Genomic DNA, 15,423 nt, shown 5'->3' with positions numbered 1-15,423 from the left:
TTGCTTCAGGTGTATACCAGTTGAGAAGAACTTGAGAGGTAGGAGCCTTCCAGGGTATCAGTGATCCAAACACATAGCTTAGTGTTAGGTTTTCTAGAAGGAATGAAGAGTCCTCTGATGATGGATGTATATGGGTGTGGAAAACACTTGATTTAAATGTTAATTTGGGGTTAACATTGTAAAACTAATGTTTTTCAGGGTCTTGGCCTCAGGGTTGCTGCCTAATAGACATGAAGAAGTGGCTGGGGATCCGGCTTCTTAGAAACAAAAAGGAACCAAAAGAAACGGAAAGGAAAAAAAAGGATTGTATCTAAGCTTGGGCATCAGCTGCTGCTTTGGCCAGTGGGACCACACTTCAGAGATGCTCCCGGAAGAGGGCTGAGCAGGAAGAGATCAAGTATCTTGGACACAGTGGGCTGAATGCTGTCTCTTCCAAATTCATGACCCAAAGGAACCTGAGTCTCACTTTATTTGAAAATATGCTTTTGCAAATACAATGAAATAAGTTTAAGATGATGCCATTCATACTGGATTGGGGTGGGTCCTAAATTCAAAGACTTGGAGGCTTACACACACACACACACACACACACACACACACACACACACGGTCTTGGGGTGTTAGAAGTAAGAGCAGCAGTAGCCACTAGTTAAGAAATATCAAGTATGGCCATTGGTCAAAGAGGGATGGGGCCATTTCTGACTCATTCCTCTAAAAGCCCCCTCCCCCTTTCTATCTATGCCTTAGATCAAACCCTGAGCTTCTTGAATTCCTCTTTTCAGCCAGGCACATCAGCACAACTAAGCTCCTTCAGTTGAGAAGATGCCAGAGTAAGGATGCTTCTAAACCACGGTCCCCATGTATCCTACAGCAGTTGGAAAAAGCTTCAGATGCCGTGAAGCCTTCCAAAAAGCCAGACCCTGCATAAGCCCTCTAGACATTTGAGGGCTAGGGAATCCAGGCTGGCTGACACTGAAGTGATAAGAACCCAGCAAACTGGTGCCATCAAAAATGTGACATGTAAATTAACCAACACACCTGCTAACCTAGGATCTGAAAGTAAGAGGACAGCTGAGGAGCACACTGGGGTCACACCAGGAAGGACTTCAGAAATTTGGGATTCGTTTGTCCAGGTATTGAAGATATACTAGGTTTTAAGGGTTTGGGTTTTGGGAGTGTCCAAAGAGAAAGTGGGGAAGTAGTTCTGGAAAATAAACTCGGCTACAGTGACTCCATGCTTGGCTACAAGTCACAGAACCATGACCGCAGTGGTCTAAGCAAAATATGTGTATTGACTCATGCAATTAGCAAGTCTGGATCTACATATGTTGTGCATAACTACTACACAATCCCCGACACTGTGAACTTAACAAGAGATTTATTTATCTCCAAGATCAGATAGCACCACTGTTTAGGCTGTCTGCTGAGGGTATCTGACAGCAACACTTTGCATTGGAATCCCATGGAGGAGCAGGCATAGGTCTAAACAGAGTAGAGAGGATGGACAGGCTCTCATGGTCTCTTCAAAGGCAGCAAGCTCCCCAGTGACTTAAAGACCTCCCAAGAGGCTCCACCTCTTAAAGGTACAGAGCACTTTTTTTACTATTTCCATGCTGTGATCAAACCTCCACTTACAGTCCTAAAGGGATTAAATGAACACCACCCAGAAAGCTACTGGTCTTCCTTCTAACTTCTTTCCTAAGCACAAGATATCAAACAGAGAAAATGAATTAAAAATTTCCTGTTCAGTCCTGTGAGATGGCTAAGCTGGTAACGGCACTTTGCCACCAAACCTTATGACTGGCTTGATTCCAGAGGCTGACATGGTAAAGAGAATCAACTTCTGCAGGTTGTCCTCTCAGCTCTACACGAGTGTTCCCCCTAAACAAACAAACAAACAAACAAAATTTTTTGGTTTTATACAAGTTGAAAGGGGCTTTCTGTCTCTATTCCAAAGTTTATCTTTCCTCCTTTTTTTCTAAAGTACTGTAAACTGAACCTAGACCTCACACAGACTAGTCAAGTGCTCTACCATGGACCCAAATATCCAGTCTAAGCTTTATTCTTAAGAAATCAAGTCCATTTATCTCCCTATTCAGGTGTCTCTACCTAGTATCAAAGCTCACCTCAGGACAAATTAGGGTAGTCACAAATGATTGACCCCCGAAACATGCATGGATGGACACTGAGTTTGGAATTGAGGTTTGGTCATACAGACCCAGCTGGCTCCAAAGCCCGTCTCAGGATTGGAGGGGGTTAACAGGCTCTAGTCTCTACATTCTGCCAAGTGCCAAATCTAGAGGGCTCTTCCTCATCGCGGTCTATTCTGTGATGGACACTCGATGCTTGGCAACCTATGCAGGTTGACTGGTGACCCCATTAACCCCTGGACGAGCTTGTCAACTGGGTTCCTCTCCTCAGCAGACTCAAAGATTGCAGGGGCCAACAGTGACAGTGAGACCAAAATAACTCTCTCTGTTTTCAGTGGTATTAAAGGCTGGGGCAAAAATTCAAAATATTAAGGGGGCATTCCAGAAGAAGAAACTTTACACACACATGCACTTGCGCAAGTATGTACACACACACACACACACACACACACACTGCTGCATAACTGTTTTTAATGTGTTGTATAACTTCATATTGAAAACATTCCCACAAGAGATAAGGTAGAAGGAAGCTCATTAAACTCATAAGAAATGTATAGGACTTGAAGGGACCCTCCCTGAGATTTTATAAGCAGGTAGCAATTGTCTGGGAAAGAGGAGTCTTTGGTGTAGTAATTGTCTGTATATTATGTAGGGAACTCTAGTGATGCTACCTTTCTAACACCCAGGCTCTGATTAATAACCCCATCAATGTGTCGGTTCACTAAGCTAAACCTGAATGGAATAATTTCCTCAGATTGTCAGTGACCTCTCTATCAGGTGTGAATACATTTCTGTGCATCTCCTTAGAAAGACTAATGCAACACACACACACACACACACACACACACACACAGAGAGAGAGAGAGAGAGAGAGAGAGAGAGAGAGAGAGAGAGAGAGAGAGAGAGAGAATGACAGTAACAAGCAGTCTCTTTCCAGCTTCTCAAGTCACATTATTTTGGACATTTCTACATGAACCACATTTCCTAAGGAGACTTCAGGAATTCCTTATAGCCCTGAGACCTAAGAAAGCACCACCCAAAACTCAGAATAGCAGGTGCTGGCTCTCTTACAAGCCTCCAACAAGCCCTGTCACCCTCCTCTTTTCTGCACAATTGCCTGGTGGGACTGGAACCCATTAAGACTTGTCCACCTCTCTTGTGCCAACAAAGGGGGAAAATCAATTTCCTCAGCCATCAGCAAGATAGCTTTGCTGTGCTCTGAACTCGTGGGGAGGTGACAACGTGCACTAAATCCATGTCCAGGCTCCCCAGGAGACCTGCTGTGCAGGCACTCCCAGTAATGACTACTTCCAGTTGTTTCCCAGCAGGGCATGTTGGGAGACATGATCAGGGAGACAAAAAGAAATGCAGACATCCTCCCCTGGCAGTGCAGCCTGTTTCCCTTGCCTCTGGACACCGTCCAAGGTGTCAAAAGTGCTGCTTGCACGGAATGCCACAACATAAATAAATAAATAAATAAATAAACAAACAAACAAACAAACAAACAAATAAATGGAAGAAGGGAAGAATATGGAGGCCTACCTACATTTTCTTACTAGAAGTAGGCTTATTTTATGTCGATAAGGTAATGGTTTAGATACCTTCACCAGAGCTCACCGGAGTTATTTTTGGCGTTATCCAGAGACCCACTAAGTCTCTGAGGTGGACACAGAGCTGGTGTGGGCTCTCAGCAACATAAGCATAACTGGCTGGATGATGTGGGGCTATTCATTTGCCTAATCTAACCTTCCCTCCACAGAATCCATTAGATTATAATAGCAGCCTTCCATTCATATAGTATTTTTCCATTTCCCTAAGTGATTACCTATGCACTCTGGTTCCTTGCAAGACCTCTACAATTAATTCATCCAGCACTCCCTTACTACCTTCTGGAGACACACGGAGAGGACTCCAGTCAGCAGGAAGCAAGGTACAGTGTTCCTTAGCCACAGGAAGCCTCATCAAATTAAGAGGCACATGGCCAGCAGATACAGACTTGCAAACTTCAGGGCTCTTTTCTTCATCTGGGGCTCAATTAGGTGACCATTTAAATTGTATTCTATCAAAAGTCACCTCGGTGTGTGTGCCTGCTCCAAACTGAATCTCTGGGGACCAAGGATCTAAGTGGCTCACACTAGATATGGCTGGAAGATGTTGTGCTACAGAGGACAGTAGCTGACAGGATGGGATCTCTGCCTTCCTCTCCCATACACACAAAAGAATGCCAGGCGCTGCAATTTGAACAGCTTCTCAGAATCAGCAAAGCTCATAGAGAGATATTTCCAGAGATAAGAACTTCACCCCATTTCTAGCATGGAAACCCAAGCCAACCTAGAACAGCAGAGGTCACAGAATACCTTGGACAGCCCTCCTTTCAAAATCCTGGTGAGGGACAGCAGGGTGGCAGATTAGTCCCAGTGAGGCTTAACTGGATGGGTCCTTGCAACATTACTCCCCGCCTCCTGCCCCCAACACACGTGAATGGAACTTGTAGGTTTCCACTCTTTTCCTTCCTTTTCTGGTAGTTTGTTGTTTCTTTGTCTGTCTTCCCCTTTCTCCCTTTTTAATAATTTCTCTTCTACTTCCCCGGGCCTTACACAATGTCTCAACCCTACTTAGGCAGTCCAGGGGCAGAGTTGAAACCCACTCCTTCCTCCTTCTGCAAGCTGGCTTGGACTGAGCTCTTAGATGCCAAGGGCAGTTTCAAGAGCCCATATCCTCTTGCTCAGTACAGCCCAAGCAAACAAACGCTAGGACCAGGGACCTTTGCAAGGGAGTATGCCAAAGCACAAACCTAGGAAACAGAGGACATCCCCCCAATGAGCCCAAGATCACACAGTAATGGAGAAGCACTGCAAATTCGCCCCAACATTACAGCCTCATTCTGGTGAGTGACCAGGCAGGCAGCTCTAGCCACCCCTACTGCAAAGGTTTGTCCCCAGAAGCAGCCAGAGCTGAAAGCGGAAAGACTCCTGCACATGCCTTCTTTCCTCTTAACATTCTACGGAAAAGTTGTAGAAGAGCTAGTCCCAGTGAGAGGATACCCACTGACAAACCAGATCTTAGAAATGCTTTTGTAATCGACCTTCTATGATCTACGACCCACACATGTTAAATTCCGTACCCACTAGCCTCACTTCCCTATTAAAACAGGGAGAGCCAGAAAAGTCTCTACCCTAAGCTAAACCAAATCCCCACCCCCAGGCTGCCTTGGGAACCTTTCTAACTGATTCCCACTGTCAGCCTCAGCTCAGCTCGGGACCGCTAGGCTGTCTGTCCATCTGCAAAGGAAAAACGCTCGACAGAGCAGACGGGAAGGGAGGGGATGTGGATGCTTATAGTGACCTGCTCTGAGGCTCCCAGTCCTGGCCGCGCGGTCCAAGGTTCTGGTCACCGCGATCCCTAACCCCGCCGTGCCCCTCCCCCCAGACTATCTAAATCCCACCTCGAGTCCCGCGCCCTTAGAGAAAGTGGTGGCTTTGCCTGATCGCCCCCTCTCTCCACCGCTCCCCGGAATGGGGCTCTTCTGGGCACCGCCAGCCACATCCTCTCGGTGCACGCCCAACGCCTCGTCCCAGGGGGTTGACCCCACGGGTTTCGGCTCTCTCGGGAGTTCTTCCCTACTCTCTCCAGTTGTTCCCGCAGATCCCTCTCTTGGGGCAGTGACCTTGTCCCCGCGCTGCCTCCTCCGGTGTCTCTCAGGCCGGTCCGGCCTCCACCCAGCCCGCTGCGGTCCACGTGGCTCGGCTGAGCTATATTGGGCTTGCAGGAAGCCCCATGCAAGGGGAAAGCCGAGCTGAGGCCGGCGGGAGGGGCGGAGGGGGGCGCCCGAGCGCCAAGGGGCGGGCGCTGGGCGGAGGAAGGGGAGGATCTGAGCTTCGAAAAGCCGGAGCTCGGGGCAGGGCGCGCCAGAGTCGCCGCTTGGTCCCAGCCGGCGGGCGAAAGCGGCTCCTCCCCGGACGCCCCGCCTCTCACTCCCGTTACACTCCCGGGAAGGTGTTCCAGAGGCCGCTCCCATCCTCACCCCGCCTCTCCGCTAACCTCTGCCGCCGGAGCCCACTATGCCAGACACTTTCGACACTTTGCAAAGACAAAGAGCCCTAGACCGGAGGGAGGAGAGAGGAGGAGGCAGAGAAGGACCGTGAGGTGTGAGCTGGCTGGGGTAAGTATCCTGGACACATCTCCTTAGATACTCCTCTGAACCTCTTCGGTTCCCCAAACCGGGCAACTTCAGCGTGTCTCGGGCTTTGGTGAGTGCGCACCCAGCTGGTCCCTGTCCCGGTGCCCCAGGGACGGCGCCCCCTCGCGAGTTGGGGCCAGAGAAATTTTGCTTGTGTTCTCAGAGTGCTGAGGTGATCGTCCCGACCCGGGAACAGAAGGGGTGGGGAAGGGACTAGGAAGGTGTAACAGTAGAAGTGTGACCAAAGACCCTAGGCGCCAAGAGGGAGACACAAGGAAAGAGATCCCTGTCTCCGCCACCGCCACCACGGTGGTCTCAGGGAAAGGGTCAGGGAGGAGACTCCAGCTCTGGTGCTCCAGGCTCTTTGGCGCTTACTGGAGGAGTCTGCTGGAGCTCAGTGGAGAGCCTGAGGCGGTTGTGGCAGCTGCTCCCGGAGCGGCCGCGGTGACATTGCACCCAGCACCGCAGTGGATCCCGCGCGGGCCGCGGGTAGGAGACTCCATCAGGCGCAGTTTGCCCCCACTCTAGGGAAGCGGAGGTCTCGGGCTGGGATATTGGGAACGCTTGGAGAGCGTTGGCTTTCTAGACCAGAGATGGTGGGACAGTATCCGGATGGAGTCTCCCAGTCAGCTGAGGGCAGGCGCAGACCCTGGAGGAGGCTGTTGACCCCCGGGACACCTGATACCGCCCTGCTTCAGAGAAGTTGGAGCTTAGGACAGCCCAACAAGAGGCGGTGTGGTGTGTTGGAAAGTGGATAGATGAGGGTGGACAAAGTAAGCTCAGCGGTGGTAACTCTAAACTTGGAATCTGCTCCAAACCCGTTAGGCGCCGCAGCTGCCAAGAAATAATGGGACAAAAGTTAGCAACTTGTTTACATTGACCTGCACAGGGCAAGGTCTGCCGCTTTGATCTGGGCACGGGGTGGGAAATGGTGACACCGGACAAGGAGACTTGATAGGAGTACTGTTAGCTCGGAATCGGACCTTTGCGCAAGCAACTTTCAGCCCTCGCTGTTTTTCTACGCGTGGGTGTTTGAGCGTGACCTTGCGGGAGGCAGCGAGGCTGAACTCGAAATGTGGATTAAATCTCATGGTATCTGCCTCATAGTGCAGGTAGGGCGGCGTGCGCCTTGCCTCATCGTAGAGTCTCAAAAAGGGTGCCCGGACCTCCGTCTATCTGCTAGAACCTGGAGTTTCTCCAGCCTCTTGCACAATGGTCCTGGCCGGCTTCTACTGCCAGCAGGAATTGGTGGCGCTCCACGAGAAGACATGTGCGCGCCCAAAAGCGTGCGAGTGGGTGGGAGCTGGGATGGTCAAGGCATCTTGGAAGCTGAATGAGTCCTCAGGAGACACTAGCGACCCCGAGGACAGGCGCAAGCTCACACAGTTGCTGCCTCAGGCATTCGCCAGACTTTTGACTGTGTTTGTGGCTAACACTGTCCTCTCCCGACTGACTTCCCACTGTCTCGGGTCCCCCACGCCTCCACGAACTTGTGAGGAGATGGCGAGCCCACGCCTCCCTGCTGCAGTTGAGGGGCGCTCCCCAGCAGAAAAACTGCAAGGATCAGGGGGATGATCTCTGCCACTGCTTCTGGCACATAGTTGATGCTAATACTGTGCTCCATGAAAGGGCCTCTAGGACAGGAGGCGCTGCTAGTCAGGACGCCCCTCGTCTCTTTCAACTATTACTACTGAATTAAAATTCACCCAGTGGCTTCCAAGAGAGCGCTGAGCACCCACCCTGCTAAACCAGTGTGCGCAGTTCTGGAAACTGCGGGCGGTGTCCCTAGGTTTTCTTTCTTGGATGATGGCCCAGAGCGCCCCCAGGTTTGAAAAAGAGGGATACATTGCCCCCTGTCGGTTGCTTTGGAAACAACTGTTAAGCTAAGCTGTGAGAAAGGGTGACCAAAGCAAGCCTCTGGGGTTGGGCCCCTGCGCCTCCTCACTTCCCTTTCCTGTCCCAAACATTGAAGCCTAGTCATTTTCTGAACTTTCGTGATTGGCTGAAAAAAAAAAAATAACTAAAGTTCTCCATCTGTGTCTCCTGTGTGTGCCTAAAACTGGGTGTAAGATGAAGAATTTCGCTTTGAACGTGTAACTTAGCCTCTGAAAACCAGTTTCCATATCTGTAAAGCAGGAGCCGTTCCTACAGGCTCCAAAATGAGTCCTGAAGAATAGATACTACGTGTAACTGTATGTAGACGTATATTGTGCAAACATGCTCACAATATGCTTGTGTGCATATGTGTATGCGAACAGGAGCAGAATAAAGGAATAAAAGAGTGGGTAGAGGACTTCTACCCTGCCCTTTCTGACATTTCCTCTCTTGCCTTTTCTTTTCTTTCTTTTCTTTCTTTTCTTTCTTTCTTTCTTTCTTTCTTTATTTATTTATTTTATTTATTTATTTTTTGCGGGTCATGCTGGCCAGCAAAGTCAGGGCCTGGGCTTACTTAGCAGGAGCTTTCCCACACTGGCTTTGAGCAGATCTAGGGCTAGAAAACAGGAAGTGTTGCTGGACGTGACCACAGAGGTTTCTGCAGGAGTGTGAGAGCGTCACTCTTTTAGGCTCTGTAGCAGCAAGCAGAAGCTGACCTTTTCTGAGCAGCTTGTAGATGGTTCTGAGTTCAATCTTCAGGTGCAGGCCATCACCACCTCTCCCACACTCCTTCTGAGGTTGGGACCTCGGAACAGTTAGCTGTCACCAGGGTTAGAGGTTCATGATTCCTCCTTCCCCTTGGGGGAAGTAGTTTGTGGATGGGCCTGAAAGAAGAGGATGTCACAGAGTCCTGGATCCTCAGTATGACTTTGTGGCAAGTCAATGTCCCTCTCCTCCTGCCAAGCAGCCTGTCTTGTCAGAACTCTAACCTACAAACAAGTGTTGGGCAGACCTCCCCAGGAAGGAACCTCCAGATGTGTGCCTTTGATACCTGACCCTATCAATTTACCTGGCTGGAATTGCTGACTCCAGGAGTTTGGGTTTGGATAGAGCTTCGCTTTGTGGAAACTGAACCTTAGCTTTCATCCTAAGCCCTTCCTAGTGTCCAAAAAGCAGAGAAGAAAAAGAATAAAGTCCACCAGTCAGCTTGTCCTTGTACAGTGGTCTCTTATCCCAATCCCAGTCAATACTCAAGATCCTGGCTAATATGGAGTATTATGACAAAGTCCAAATTTCATATTGAACACAGCAAAAAGGTTTGATGATAAACGGAACAATTATAACAACAATCGGCAATAAAAAGTGCTTCAAAACTTATCAGTTTAAAGTTCTAGAACTTTCTATGTAATTTTTTTTTTGAACTTCAGCTGATTGTAAGTTGCTGAAAACAGGGAAGTGAGACAGCTGTCAAGGGGGACTTCTAGAGTACTTCCCAGTGACTGCTTTGTGCACGGAAAGGTGGCCTGGTTAGCACGAATTCTAGAATCAGACGTTCAGGCCCTTTTGATCAGTTGCATGGCCCACATGGAAACTGCATTCCTCATCACTGGCTTGAGAACCCAGAAAGCGTGTCTGTTTTCATTTGGTCAGGAGAACCCAGACATGAGCCCCATCAGAGCCTGTGTTTATGAGTCTCAGTGCCGAGGCTCAATTGCTTTGCAACCTGGCACCCAAGCTATTCTGGGTCCTGGGTCTCAGTTTCACTCTCTGCAAACTAAGAAGCTGTGGCCCTCTTCCTGGCAAAGAGCAAAACCCCTTCGTGAAGGCAGTCCCCACCTCCTTTAGGTTCACTCAAGATTCTTCCTCAGAACCAGTCGGCTTGGGGAGACTAGAGTATTACCCCAGGCTCCTCCCCTCTCACTGATAGAGTGACTTCCTGTCTTTCACTAAATCAAGTGTTTGCCAGCAGTTCTCAATGCTGGGTTTGAGAGGTGAGGTCTGACTCCTGACCGTGCATTTATAGTAGTGTCTAAGGGCTTTCTGTGTGCAGATGTAAGAGAGATCAGTATGACCTCCTTGTCCACCCGCTAAAAGTGATCTTAGACATTATTCTCTTCCGTTCTTTAGCTTTCATGCAAAACTATGAGCCCTAGGAAACAACACCAGAGTGATATGTTAACACTTTATGCTCTTCGTCTCCAAAACCACTCATTTTTATTCACCACTCATATCTTGACATTCTTAGTGGATACCCAACATCACACATCATTGGAGAGTCTGGAATTCACTATTTCGTTGGTTAACTTTGGTGGTAAGGGTCGGATTTCTATGATTCCATCTGAGCTCGTGTTTATGGGAACTTCATTTGGTTCCACATACCTCACAGGATTCTGGAGGTACTGCAGTGGAAAAACTGGCTGTCCGGGAGGTCTTGGTATTCTGGGGGAGATACATGTGATGATGAAGAGCAACGCCATGTGTGGTATTTATCAGAACCAAAGCCACTTGTGCTGAAAGATGGTGAGAACCCCCATCTTTGAAGCGTCCACAGAAGGAGACCTGGGGATTCTAAGCCTCAGGGATGTGGGGTTTCTGCTGTCAGTCTGCAGTAGAACAGATGTGTGTGTGTATGGTTTTTTTTTTTTTTTTTTGAGGGGAGGTCATGCAGTTATCAAAAGTGTTGTATACCCTGCGTATGCAAGAGAAATAGAGCGACCGAGTTGCCAGGCTGCGGTCAGCTTCTGCAACAAAGAGGTGAGGCAGCTAGAGGTGGTAGGAACTAGATGCGCTGGCCTCCTATTCCTGCAGTGTGTCCTTTTCTCGGGCCAGTTTACACACTAGGATGATCCGAGCATACAGGGCCCTTCTGACAATAGGATTCCAGACCTCAGCATGATTGTGTGAAGCCAAGAGGCTGCATTAGATTCTCTTGGAAGACACAACTTAATGCTTTATTTTGAATATTTGACTTGCTCCTGTGCATACACCTCCCATTCTATTTGAACAGCAGATTGGGGAGGATGGAGCTAAGGAGACAGCAGGCAGAGGTGAGGAAAGGGTGTTGGCTTTCAGTGGGACACAGTCACAGGTCAGCTGTGTGAGCAGCTCGGGCCTCACGGGCCAGCTGTGGGAGCAGCTTGGGCCTCACGGGCCAGCTGTGGGAGCAGCTCAGGAAACTGGGAGGAGTCAGGTGTAGAGGGCATGCTGGGTAGACTGGTGAAGTCCCATCCAGACTTGTTATCTACTCTGATTCTGCCACAGCCTCAGGCCACAGTATGTCAGTCCAGAGATTAAAGGTGGATCCTATAGGTGGGGGCTACAGTGTTCTTAGAAGTATCGGTTTAACTTGTGTCAAAGATAAGATGGTAGCAAGGTCCTTTATTAGTTTTCTCTTGATACACCAAATGTCTGAGGCTGAGTAATTGTAGATAAAAGGGTTTTATTTCATTTACCGTATTGGGAGTTGAGAATTCAAGCAGTGTGGCTAAGGTCCCATGAGATCCCCTGGCTCAGGTTCTAGCAAATGGCATGAAAGGTGGTGCATCCTAGGGAGAGATTCCTCTGGTGACTCACCAGTCAAAAAACAGGGCAGGGTGAGGATAGGCTAGTCTGCTGTCCTCCCACTAGGTCCCACCCCTTCCCTTCACACTGTTTACTGGAGACCTGAGCGTCCAACACTTGGATACTTAGGGGACCCACTGAAGTCACATCTAATCCCTGCAGACCTTCAGCTTGTCTGCGGTCACATCTTAATGGAAAGGATCAAAGATTGCTTGGATTTCAAGGCATTTCAACTAGATACTCAGTTCACCAACCAGATCACTCACCTCCTCCCTGCCTAGGTTTTTATTTTTGTCACACAGATATACTTTGTATAATTGTTGAGTGTCTTAGTCAGGGTTTCTATTCCTGCACAAAACATCATGACCAAAAAGCAAGTTGGGGAGGAAAGGGTTTATTGAGCTTACACTTCCACGTCGCAGTTCATCACTAAAGGAAGTCAGGACTGGAACTCAAGCAGGTCAGGAAGCAGGAGCTGATGCACAGGCCATGGAGGGATGTTTCTTACTGGCTTGCTTCCCCTGGCTTGCTCAGCCTGCTCTCTTATAGAACCCAAGAGCACCAGCCCAAAGGTGGAACCACCCACCAGGGGCCCTCATCACTTGATCACTAATTGAGAAAATGCCCCACAGCTGGATCTCATGGAGGCACTTCCCCAACTGAAGCTCCTTTCTCTGTGATAACTCCAGCCTGTGTCAAGTTGACACACAAAACTAGCCAGTACAGTTGAGAAAACTACTTTATTTGTTAATAAATTCACCATAAATCTTGGATTATAAAAATTTCCCAGGGAGCTGGAGAGATGTCAGAGGTTGAGAGCACTGACTACTGTTCCAAAGGTCCTGAGTTCAATTCCTAGCACCACATGGCGGCTCACCATCTATAATGAGATTTGGTCCTCTCTTCTGGTGTACAGGCATATATGCAGACACAACACTGTATACTAAATAAATAAATAAATAAATAAATAAATAAATAAATAAATAAACAAATCTTTATTTAAAAAAATTGCCCAGAAAATACTGGGGTTTTGTGTATATGTGTTTGTGTGTGAATCTGGTGCATGTATGTGAGTGGGTGTATGCCCATGTGAATATACAGTGATGTTTGTATGCAGAGTACATTCAGAAGTGAGAGGAAGACGTGGAGTGTTTTCTTCTGCTTTTCTCTACCTTATCCCATTGAGACAGGGTCCCTCACTGAGCCAGATGCTGTTTTGTCAAGACTGTTGGGCCAGCAAATTCTTGGGATCCAGCTATCTCTGAACCCCAATGCTGAGGTTATAGGCTTGTGTAGTCATGCTTGGCATTTTACATGAGTACTGGGGGCTCAAACTCAGGTCTTTCTCTCTGCAAAGCAAGTGTTTTGCTCATTAAGCCTTCTCCCTAGTTTTCTAAACCCTGAGATTTTATTCCTGAGAAGGTTAACTTCTGGACAGATTAGTGTGGGGATAGATGGTATCTTACCGTAACCTTTCAAAAGCCCATTCAAAGATCATATAAATAAGACTGGAAATATTTGTATGTTAAAAGTGCCTTCTGATTAGTCTGGGGTTATTTGGAACTTTTTTTTTTTCTGATTCTTTCTATGTGTGTTGCATTTTTGTGTGTGTGTTTTCCCCTAAAATACTGAAGTTATTCAACCATGTAAATATAAAATTATTTTTTAATTTAATTTAAATAATAAATAAATTTTAATGTTTTATTATTTAATTATTTTTAATTATTTTTTAATTTATTTATAAAATTTGTAAGTAATTATTTTTTAAAATAATTTAATTTTTTAAATATGTATATATATGCATGCTTCTGTATATGTGTTTGTACACATGGGTACAGAAGCCAGAGTACCTCAGATCCAGCTCAGGACCTCTGGAATAGTAATATGTGTTCTTAATTGCTGAGCCACTCTCCTGTCTAAAATGTGAAATTTTTAAAGAGAATATAAAATAAGGATTAAAAAATCAAAATCAATTTGATCTAATGGCACATGCCTTTAATCTCAGTAGTTGGGACGCAGAGGCAAGTAGATCTCTGGGTTTACGGCCAGTCGAGGCTATATAGTAACATATTTTCTCAAAAATAAATAAATCATCAGAAAAATTGAATATAACATTAGTTCCAAGTGACTTGGTTGAAATAAAAAGTGACTTTAGGAATGGACAACTAGCATTCACAAAGAAAATACATTCCCTGAATTTTACTAGATACAGTTAAAAAAAATAACCCTCATAGATTGTATGATGGTAGATTTGGCTTCATTGAAAAAAACAACAGAAATCCATTTGAATATACAAGAAACTAATGGAGCCAAGTAGCTATCTCCATGCATATTTCCTTAGTAAAGAGCTCTTGAGAAAACTCTATCATCCATTAAAAAAACAAAAAAACAAAACAAACCTTTGACTTTTTTTAGCTGAGAAGGTGGGACGGCTCCAAAATACTGTTTCATGCTCAACAGGCCCAGAACAACTCCACATGAAAGACAGCCATTCGTCTAATTGGCTGTTTATCTTTTCAAAAATAAAAGGGTCAGTGGGAAGAAAATCACAGTACACTTTCTTCAGAGCCTCAGAAGCATAGGTGGGAGCTTCAACTCAATCTCCTGATTTCATTGGTCATGGAATGAAGGACTCGGCCCTCTACACTGCTTCGGTGAACTGTGGCTATAACGGGACCAGAAAGAGCCTCCAGGGTCTGAGAACTGAGGCATCTTGGGACCAGACAACCTCAGCTCCCCTGGACTGAGTGTCTGTAACTGGGTCACCTCCTGAGTGTCACGCTAGCAATGGAAGTTCTTCCTACTTTGCAGCTCTAGGGACTGTGAGATATCAGTGTAGAAAGGCACTTTTGTGAAGGTCAGTGGACAGCTTTTGGGTTGCTGTTCTCTCCCTCAACATGGAGGGTCCTAGGGATCCAGCTCAGGTAGCCAGGGTGGTGCCAAGTGCCTTTACCTCCTGAGCCATCTGGCTTGTCTGCACCGTTTATTCTTCAAAGTAGGAAGACAAAGTGTCTGGGCTCCTACCCGACCACAGAGAGCCATGATCTTCCTTCAACCCTGCCTAACCAGCAAGCAGGCTCCCTGGCAGGAGACTCTGACTCCTCTTAACACTGTATCTTCATCCTCACAGGTGGTCTCAGTATTTATATCCCAATCCCATTTCACTGATACTGGAAGCTGAGAGTCATCCAGGTTAAGACACTGATGTAGGGCTGGAGAGATGGCTCAACGGTTAAGAACGCTGAATGCTCTTCCAAAGGTCCTGAGTTCAAATCCCAGCAACCACGTGGTGGCTCACAACCATCCATAATGAGATCTGATGTCCTCTTTTGGGGTTTCTGAAGACAGCCACAGTAAGCAGGGCCCAAGCGAGTGGAACCGGAGCGAGAGCTGGAGAGTTGGCTCAGCAGTTAAAAGCTCTTCCGGAGGTCCTGAGTTCAAATCTTAGCAACCACACGGTGGCTCACAACCATTTGTGATAAGATGGGATGCCCTCTTCCTGTGTGTCTGAAAACAGCTACAATGTATTTACATATATAATAATTAAATAATAAATCTTTTTTAAAAATAGACACTGATGTAGGTGAATCCCATACCTAGAAGTGACAGAGTTGGAATTTCCTGGTACTTTCAGAGTTCAAGACCCTGACCACATGC

The 15,423-nt window shown here is 47.1% G+C and overlaps 1 protein-coding gene across 3 annotated transcripts in view; it reads left to right on the top strand.

The window, feature by feature from the left end:
* The first annotated feature begins 6,047 nt into the window (after positions 1-6,047).
* Positions 6,048-15,423, top strand: part of St3gal1 (ST3 beta-galactoside alpha-2,3-sialyltransferase 1) — a 72,494-nt gene continuing 63,118 nt past the window's right edge. For all 3 annotated transcript variants that reach the window (XM_052161637.1, XM_052161635.1, XM_052161636.1), the window contains exon 1: positions 6,048-6,312. The gene's annotated coding sequence lies outside the window, so the exon portion shown is untranslated. The remainder of the gene's footprint in view (positions 6,313-15,423) is intronic.

Source organism: Apodemus sylvaticus, chromosome 17, assembly GCF_947179515.1.
Source record: "Apodemus sylvaticus chromosome 17, mApoSyl1.1, whole genome shotgun sequence".
In the NCBI taxonomy this organism is placed as follows: Eukaryota; Metazoa; Chordata; class Mammalia; order Rodentia; family Muridae; genus Apodemus; species Apodemus sylvaticus.
The sequence above is the reverse complement of the archived record's forward strand: the minus strand, read 5'-3'. Positions and strand labels throughout refer to the sequence as shown.